Here is a 9972-nt window from a genome sequence, read left to right as displayed (position 1 = left end):
ACTTGTTCAAACAACTTGAGAAAAATTATTCACTTCCTATTAAGAAAATCCGAAGTGACAACGGCACTGAGTTTAAAAATCATTATATGGATGAGTTATGTCGGGAAATGGGAATAGTTCATCAGTTCAGCGCTCCATATATTCCTCAACAGAACGGAGTTGCAGAACGGAAGAATCGTACCCTGATTGAGGCGGTCCGCACTATGCTTTCTGAATCAAAATTGCCAATTTTCTTCTGGGCCGAGGCGGTAAACACTGCATGTTATGTGTTAAATCATGTGCTTACTGTCAAAAGAGAAGATAAAACGTGTTATGAATTGCTTGAAAACAGGAAACCGAACCTATCTGGTTTTCAACCTTTTGGGATCAAGTGTGTTATCAAACGCACCAAGGATACTCCTAAAATGGGAGAAGTTGGTTTCTTTTTGGGATATGCCAAGGGAACTCCAAACAAACGCGTTTATAACATCAAGAAGCGAACAGTGGAGATCGTGTTTGATATAACTCCTTTGAGTTTCGATCCTCCACCGTCCGAATTTGGTCCCAAAAGCGGTTATGATTATGATAAATTATTTGATTCATTTGATCTTCCTGATGTTTCAGAAGAAGATTCGGAGGTTGTATACACACATCTTGTGAACAAAGATGAAGTGGATGCGAGCTGGAGAGCAAGTATTCCTACTAATGTGTCTTCGAATGTTCCAGTCGCTGATTCTTCGACCGTAAATGATGTTGTTGCTGAGCAGATCCCCAATGCAGCTGCTCAAACTTCTGGTAATGGTCAAGCTTCTAGTAGTAATGCAAATGCTGAGGGGGAGATTCAATCGAATTTGGGAAACAATCTTCAAGCTCCAGCAATCCCAGTTCCAAGAACAAATATTCATCATCCTGTTGATAATATTATTGGGAATCCAAATGCAGGAGTGCAAACGCGAAGGAGTATTTCAGAGATGCAATGTCTGTTCTCTGCTATCAAGAAAGAAGAGATCTACAATCTTAGCCTGCATGAATGTTTTATCTCTCAAATAGAGCCGAAGAACTATCAAATGGCTCTGAAGGATAATTCTTGGTGTGAGGCGATGCAAGAAGAGTTAGCTCAGTTCGACAAGTTAAAGGTGTGGAATTTGGTCGATCTTCCAAAGGGCCAACATGCAATCAACACGAAATGGGTTTTCAAGTGCAAGAAAGACGATAAGGGTGTCTTTGTAAGAAACAAAGCACGGTTGGTTGTTCAAGGCTTCAATCAGGAGGAAGGGATTGATTATACCGAAGTTTATGCACCGGTGGCAAGACTGGAAGCTATTCGTTTGTTTCTAGCCTTTGCTGCACACATGCGTTTCAAAGTCTATCAATTGGATGTGAAAAGCGCGTTCCTTTACGGGAAATTGCATTAAACTGTGTATGTATCCCAACCACCGGGTTTTGAAGCTCCAGGGTTAGACAACAAAGTCTATCTGTTGGACAAGGCTCTCTATGGTCTCCATCAGGCCCCTCGAGCATGGTACGAGACGTTGTCAAAGCATCTATTGGAGCATGGGTTCTCGCGTGGTGCGATTGACTCCACACTGTTCATTTTGAAGAAAGGGGGAGATTTTCTGATTGTGCAAATTTACATTGATGACATAATTTTTGGTTCTTCAAATGAAGAATTGTGTCGTGAGTTCGAAGCGGTGATGAAGTCAAAATTTGAAATGAGCGCGATGGGCGAGTTATCCTTCTTTTTAGGTCTTCAAGTGAGTCAAGGAAAAACCGGGACGTACGTGCATCAGACAAAGTATGTCCACGAGATTCTTAAAAGATTTGGATTGGAAGATAGCTTACCCTATGACACGCCTCTCCCGACAAATCTCAAGCTTTCACCCGATAAGGAGAAAGATCCTGAAGTGGATCCGACTCTATATCGTGCAATGATAGGTTCTCTAATGTATCTTACTGCTTCACGACCAGATATTATGTTTTCTGTTTGTTTGTGTGCTAGGTACCAATCAACTCCGAAGGAGTCTCACTTGAAAGCAGTCAAGCGTATTTTCAGATATCTGAAAGGGACGCCTAAGCTTGGATTGTGGTATCCAGCTGAAGGTGGTCTGGATTTGATGGCGTATGCTGACGCAGATTTCGGAGGGTGCCCGATGAACAGAAAGTCAACCTCTAGCGGCACACAACTTCTTGGGAATTGTCTTGTCTCTTGGCAATGCAAAAAGCAGGTTGCCGTTTCTCTATCCACGTGCGAGGCCGAGTACATTGCTGCATCAAGCTGTTGTGCTCAGGTTTTGTGGATTCAGCAGCAAATGAGGGACTACGATTTGATATTTACTCGAACTCCTATCCTTGTCGATAACAACTCTACCATTTCCCTAACAAACAATCCAGTTAATCACTCACGCACTAAGCACATAGATGTTAGGCATCATTTTATTCGCGGCTGTGCTGAGAAGGGTTTAATAGAAGTGGTTAGGGTAGACACTTTGGATAATCTTGCCGACCTGTTTACAAAAACATTCGATCGGGCTAGATTTGAAAATCTGGTCCGAATGATTGGCATGATCAACCCAGAGTAAAATGCTTTCTAAACTCGCATAGAAACTTTATTTTATCTTTTCTGTACAGTTCTTACCGCTTTCGAAAAATTGAAAAACTCCAAAAATATTTTACTTAGTTGTAGGATAAATTTCAGAAAAATACAAAAACATATGAAAAATTTAAAATGAAGTCGTGTTGAGATTTAAGGGAAATGATAGTACATCGGTTAGTCGTATCTAGTGCAGGACTATGGTCATATATAAAATTAACCGTTAACTGTGGCAGCTTCATTATACGTTGCTTCGGTAGGTTTTACGCGTCAATAAGAACCTGTCTTTGGTATATAAACATAATGAACTGCGTAACTTGTGTGGCACATCTCTCAGATATATGGTCTTGGTACCGTAATTCCGTTTGATAGATTGCCGAGGTTCTGAGATACGTGGTCTTTATGCTGTTTATCATCTGGGTATCATGGTTGCTTCTTTTACCAAAAATAACGGGGACGCAAGTCTAGATCTTCCATGATACCATACATACGTGTAAATATCCTTAATACATGATGCATTCGACCCAAATAAGTGATAAACAATCACATGTCCCACAAAATTATGCGGGAGTCAAGTTCGTCTCTTTGTCTGTACGATGGTACTAACCTGTTCACGGACTTGCTCCTGTGCCCTTTGCATCTGAAATTCAAGTTCCTCCTCAATAAGTGATTCTATCACAAAGGACTTGTTTTCAATTCCAAATAAGTGAGTATCTCACATTAGTTTATACGTCAAAAACAGATGATAAATGGTATATTCACCAGTAAGATGATCTCTCGTGCATACTTGATACGGGAGTATATTCTGAGGTGGGTAAACATAGTTACTGTCAGCTATTAATACACTTAATTCCATATCTCGGAAACAGTGTTCGAAAGCGTGCTAAAACTTAAGTGGACCACAATACCGTTGAACGTCTTGAACTGTCAATAGCATTCTAAAAGATTAAAGCTAAATGATATGGTTCTTGTGTCGGGTACTGACAGTAAAACCGATATGATTCCTTTGCTCCGATTTCACAAAAAGATAATTAGTGTAAATACGTTCGTAGGTTTAATCTCCATTTAAGTCAAAAATTGAAAAAAAAAACCACAAAAAGATTTTGCTCTCTAGTTTCTATGTGCGAGTTATCTTTATTAAGTATACTATAGGGTTGTGAAAATTATTTAAATAAGTTATTAAATGTTGGTTGTTTAATATTTTAATTGTTTATTCTGGGGTATTGGAATTTATTTTTGGGATCCAGGTTTGGGCCGATGTCTCCGAGGTTAAGATTCTTAATCCGGTGTTAAGTGTTTCAGGTCTGGATCGTTCATCTCAAGATGGAAGATTTGGAGAAGCTGTGTGCGTCTGGATCATGCATCTCAAGACTGGAGAAGCAGTGATTTCCGAGAAGAAAGTGTCGGTTGAGATTGCAAAAATTCTGGATCCAATTTGGCGTGTCAACCTTAGGGAAGCACATCCGAAAAAGCTTCGACGCCTGCCTCTAAAATACCTTGAAGAAGATCGTGTGCTAGCTGATCAGTTCATCAAGGCGGTTCAATTCTGTGTGAAGAACAAGGTCTGGGCAGGAAGTAACTACTCGAAGAGAGGATGAAGATCTCAAGACCAATGAAGACCATGCACTGATCAAGGGGGAGTTTGTTAATGCAATTTAGGTGATAAGTGCATGTCTCCCATTTTATAGGGTCTTTATTGTACATATATTGAAAGATAGTCCTAGCTTTATCCTTGGACATTTTGTCCAAGTTTTAGGATAGACTTTTGTCTAAGTTTTGTTTAGGACAAAAGTCAGAGTTTTGCTTTGTGTAGTTTCTTTGTCGGGCTTTCTAGTTTGTCTTGAAAGTCCGGGGTTTGCCTTGTATTTATACCTTTATGTGGAATAGACAAGGTGGTGATTCTGTGTGAAATTCTGTGCACCTAACCCTAATCATTGTGTGTGTGTTTTGTCTGGCGGCTACTGTGTGTGAGTGACGTCATTCATCTTCCTCATCAAGAATACTCAGTGTATTCTTGATTTCTCTCACAAATCTTTGCATTCTAGTGTTTCATCTATAGTGGTTGATCATCAGGTGGATTCCGCACACCTGTTGGTTGCTTTAGCTGAGTGAGATCTTGGATTAGGAGGCCTTACAATTAGGATTAGGGATAATAATAGTATCAGGTTGATGGTTGAATACTTGGAGAGAGTTAAATAGGTGAATTCAAACACAACTTTTATGTTTATTTGTGTCAAATAGATCGACTATAACAGAAATTAATCCAAATTCAGACATGTTTTATTTGTCATATACACAAAAGAAAAATGGATTTTTGAAAATATCTTCTAAACGTGGAAAAGTTCAAACAAAAAGGAAAACTTACAATTCTTGGTTTTCTTTTTTCTGATTATCCAAAAAGATTGGGGGTTAACTTCACGTACAAAGTGTCTTATCGTACAAAAAGTACGAAAGACATGAAAAAGCCAAAAAAAACGCGATGAAATTTTTGTAATTATTTGCTTGTGGGGTAATTTATCTTGTAGAGTAATTTTGATCTTGTAGAGTAAGTAATTATCAAAAATACTCTACAAGTGTATCAAAATTACTCTGCATCAAAATTAGGTTCTGTTTGTTTTTTCATAGGTAAAACATCTGCAGTATGCGGACCACATCTGTAGCTGAAGAGGTGGATCAAACCTCTGCAGTCTGCAAGAAGAAGACTGTTTGTTTTTTTAACTTCTGCTTGCTGCTGAAATAAACTAAAATATAAGTAAACTGATTTTATATAACCGATTACCAGTTAAGGACATGAAATTAGCTGAAATTCAAGCCTATATTACCAGTTAATGTTGATTAGGTTTTGCTCAGTTATACATACACACATGAGATTAGCTGAAAAATAAAAAAAAAACAAGATGAAAAATGCATCAGTTAGATCCAGAAAGGCATCGCTCAGTTATACTTACACACCATAAGAAAACCTACCTCATGGATCTAACTAATCTATCTAATAATCGTTTTATCTATTCTCTTCCTCTTGTATATGCACAAAATCACATAACAAACATCTAGAAGAAAATAATCAGATTGACTCACAAATCGACAAAAGGAAAAGCTAATTTGTTAATGAAATTGCGTAGAAACAAACACTAATCATCAATCAATAATATACCTGAATAACGGCGACGTGGCAGGGGATGACGAGCGGCAACGTTCCGACTGCAGGGGAGGAACTAGGGCAGCAACGGGTTTCAATGGCGGCAAAAAGAAATCAGGAGAAGAGGGCAGCGACAGGCAAAAAGAAAGAAGAGAAGAGGGCAGTGACGGGTTTCGATTGTGGGGGAGGAACTAGGGTTTTTTTTGGGGGTGATTGTGTTTTGTGTAGCTGTGCAAAAAGAAATAACGAGAAGAGGTTTGAAGACTCATGTCCACATCTGCCCCAAGAAGAGGTCGCGCAGACCTTTTTTTAATGAAAGGTCTTCGAGAAAACAAACAGTCTTCAGACCCAAAGGTCTGCGCGTGGTCTGCGTGGTGCAGACATAAGATGTCAGGAAGCTCTTCTTGAGAAAAACAAACAGCCCCTTACTCTACAAGTGCATTAAAATTACTTTGCAAGTTTATCAAACAACATACAATTCAAAATTACTCTACAAAATCATTTGTAGAGTAATTATGATACTCTACAAAATTACCTTACAAGATCATTTGTAGAGTAATTATGATAATTTACAAAATTACTCTACAAGATCAAAATTACGTTAAAAGAACATTTTACAAAATTACTCTACAAGATCAAAATTACCCTACAAGATCATTTGTAGAGTAATTTTGATAATTACTCTACGAGTAAATAATTACGAAAATGTCACCGCGTTTTTTCAGCAAAACTTTCAATTCATACGTTTTGTAGGTTAAAGTTATTTGTATTTGATCTTTTGTCAAAGATTAGAACCCAAACTCACGTATTTTATATATAGCATCTCGGTCATATTTCTCTCTTTGCTTCTAAGTTCTAACAACAAAATGAAAAAAAAAATGAAAAAAAAAACATATTATTTTCTATCGATGACACCTAAAAAAACTTATTGAATTTTCTTTTTCTCGCTTTTCTTTGTCTTCTTCTAAGCTAATGGTAACAAAGTTTGGTATGACTAAAGACTTCATTCTAGTATTGAAACTTCCTTAATGTATATGAAAGAGATTTATAGATCATGTTGGGTAAGTGGTTAACGTTTAACAAGTACAACTATCTTCAGGTTTTACAGGTTGAGTAAAAACAAAACCCGATCCAGATATTTATTCTTGTCAAATACATCCATCTAAAACCAGATACACTTATAATCGTCTCGTGTTAACTGTTAATGTCTTGTTTTGATAGAAAAGTTTATTTTTCATTTATGAGAACTAGTAATATGACTCGCAAGCGGTGCGTCGCGAGCCCGTTTCAAACATCGAATGTATTAGTCTAAGCGATATGTCATGCGTTAACCATATGAAAATGCATGTGTCAACGTACTCGATTTGACCCAATGTAACCTATATAAGTATTGCGGTTGAATCAAAACGTAAAGTAAATCGAATTTATATTGTACAGTTATAATATAACGTAACATACCAAAAAACGTAAAGTGTAAATAGAAACCATAAAGTTAAGGGGAAAACATGAGTGCTTAGTAAAGTGAAAGGACAAAAGTCAGGAGGTGTAAACATCAACGGCTTTGGTTTTTAGTATAATAATAATAATAACAATAATAATAATAATAATAATAATAATAATTATAATTATAATTATAATTATAATTATAATTATAATTATAATTATAATTATAATTATAACTATAATTATAACTATAATTATAACTATAATTATAATAATAAAATTGTAATTTTACCTGTCTTGCGTTGCTAGGGGTTGAAACGTAGAGTAACTCGAATATATATCGTAGAAAGAAAAGTATTATATTTAACCACGCTCGGGTTTGAACAAAATTTACGTTAAAACGTAGATCAACTGAAAACGTACGTAAAAAGCATGAAAACGTATTATATTTGATATGACTCGTTTCCAAAAATAAAAAGTTTACATCTAAACACAAACCAACTCGAATTTATACCGACATGTACATAAAAAGGAGGTCAACGACAAATTAGTTCTCTAAAAAGGAAGTTAGGGAACAAAATTTATTTAAGAAAATAATAAGTTAGAGACGTAAATTATATATGGTACAGAGGTAAAGTTGGAATTTTAGAAAGTGGAGGATTTAATTTGTAAAACATGTAAATCGAGTAGTAGTTTAGGGACTAAAATTATCATTTTCTGAAACTTGAAGGTTAGCAAAAGCAAGGGGCAAAATTGCAAATTTATGAAAGTGTGGGGGAGACAAAGCCAGTGGGAAATCCTATTGGCTTTGTCTTTTAAGATTTTTTTAAAGTAAAGGAACGAAAGGGGTAAGCTTGAAACTTAGAAACTCAAGGAGGTCAACAACAAATTAGTTCTCTAAACAACAAGTTAGTGAACGAAAGTTATTTAAGAAAATAATAGGCTAGAGGCGTATATTATATTTGATTCAGGGGTAAAGTTGGAATATTAGAAACTTGAGGGATTAATTTGTAAACCATGTAAGATGGAGTAGTAGTTTAGGGACTAAAATTGTCATTTTCTGAAACTCTAAGGTTAGCAAAAGTAAGTGGCTAAAATTGCAAATTTATGAAAGTGTGTGGGAGACAAAGTCGGTGGGAACCCCACCAACTTTGTCTTTTAAGATAGTACTAGTAACATGACTCGCATGCGATGCATCGCGGCCTGTTGCATACATCGAATGGATTAGTCTAAGCATTATGTGATGCGTTAATCATATTTATACGCTTGTTTCAACGTATTCGATTTAACTCCATGTAACCTATATGAAATTTGTGGTTGGATAAAACGTAAAGTAAATCGAATTTATCCCGTAAATCATAGTGTATTATATGTGACAGATTCATACATATAATTAAAGCATAAAACGTGTATAAAGGAAAAACTGACATGATCAAAAGAGATTAATTAGAGCTTTTAAAAAAGAAAAAAAAACACAAAATGACGAAAGAAAATACATTGAGTAAATATGAGTGTTTTGCAAAACGAAAGGACCAGAGTCAAAAGGTGCAATATATAATATAATGTTAATTTTAATTGTCTCGCATTGCGGCGGAGTCGAAACGTGGAGTAACTTTAATTTATATTGTCGAATGAAAATGTATTATACTTGACCCCACTCGTTTCAGAGCAAAATTTTCGTCGAGATGTAGACCAACTGGAAACGCACATAACCTGAGGACGCAAACGCATTATATCTGACCTAATTTGTTTTCTCGTTTCGGAGCAAAATTTACGTCGAAATGTAGACCAACTGGAAACGCACATAACCTGAGGACGCAAATGCATTATATCTGACCTCATTTGTTTTCAAAAAAAAGTTTTCATCGAGACGTAGACCAACTCAAACGTATAGCTACGTGTACATAAAAATACACGCGGAAAAAATAGTTTTTCAAAGTAAAGGAGCGAAAGGAGTAAACTCGAAATTTTGGAAGCTTGAGACGGTCAACATCATGTTTTACGAAGTTTTTAAACACAACGACACATCATTACTTTCTATAAAAGGAGAAATCTGAGTGACATAAGAAAAGCTGATGTGGCAGCCAGAGAGGTTGTCCAACAATGTTTTTCTTATGTCATTATTGCATCATAAAACCTAATATCTAAAATCACTTTAAAATTCAATCAAACCTCTGCCCTTCATTTAAGAGTCAAACATCTACACTCCATTCACAATTAAAACCTCTGCTCTTCACTTTACATTCAAACATCTACTCTTCCTAACCAAAGTAAACCTCTGGCCAGATTCAAAATTCTGGCTCCAGATTCAAAATTCAAAATTCAAAATTCAAACCATATATTCGAACCCTATAAATAAGATATATGAATCTGGCTCCACATTCAAATTTCAACTCTATCTCTCTCGCTCATATCTGCGAGCATATCTCTCTCTCTCTCTCTCTCTCTTTCTCTCAAATGCATAGCTCTCATGATTCAGCCGGCTAATCTCCGATTACAGTTCTTTGTTCGAACATTTGTTGATTCTGTTTACACATTATCGTTCCAATATCATGTGTTCGGAAATTTGTTGATTCTGTTTACACATTATCGTTCCAGTATCATTGTTCCAACATCGTCGTTCCAATGAAGCTTCCCTTCACACATCAACGTTTCAACATCGGTGTTGCAGTATCATTGTTGCAACATCGTGAAAAGTTGCATGTGCTACCCTCTTTGATGAGAGAGTTGCATTGTTCCAACATCGTTAAATCAAAATTCAGCTTTTCTTATGTCGGTGAGATTTTCTTCTTAGTTTAATTTGATTATGAAGAGACAATTG

Source organism: Helianthus annuus, chromosome 8 (assembly GCF_002127325.2).
Source record: "Helianthus annuus cultivar XRQ/B chromosome 8, HanXRQr2.0-SUNRISE, whole genome shotgun sequence".
Lineage (NCBI taxonomy): Eukaryota > Viridiplantae > Streptophyta > Magnoliopsida > Asterales > Asteraceae > Helianthus > Helianthus annuus.
The sequence above is the reverse complement of the archived record's forward strand: the minus strand, read 5'-3'. Positions refer to the sequence as shown.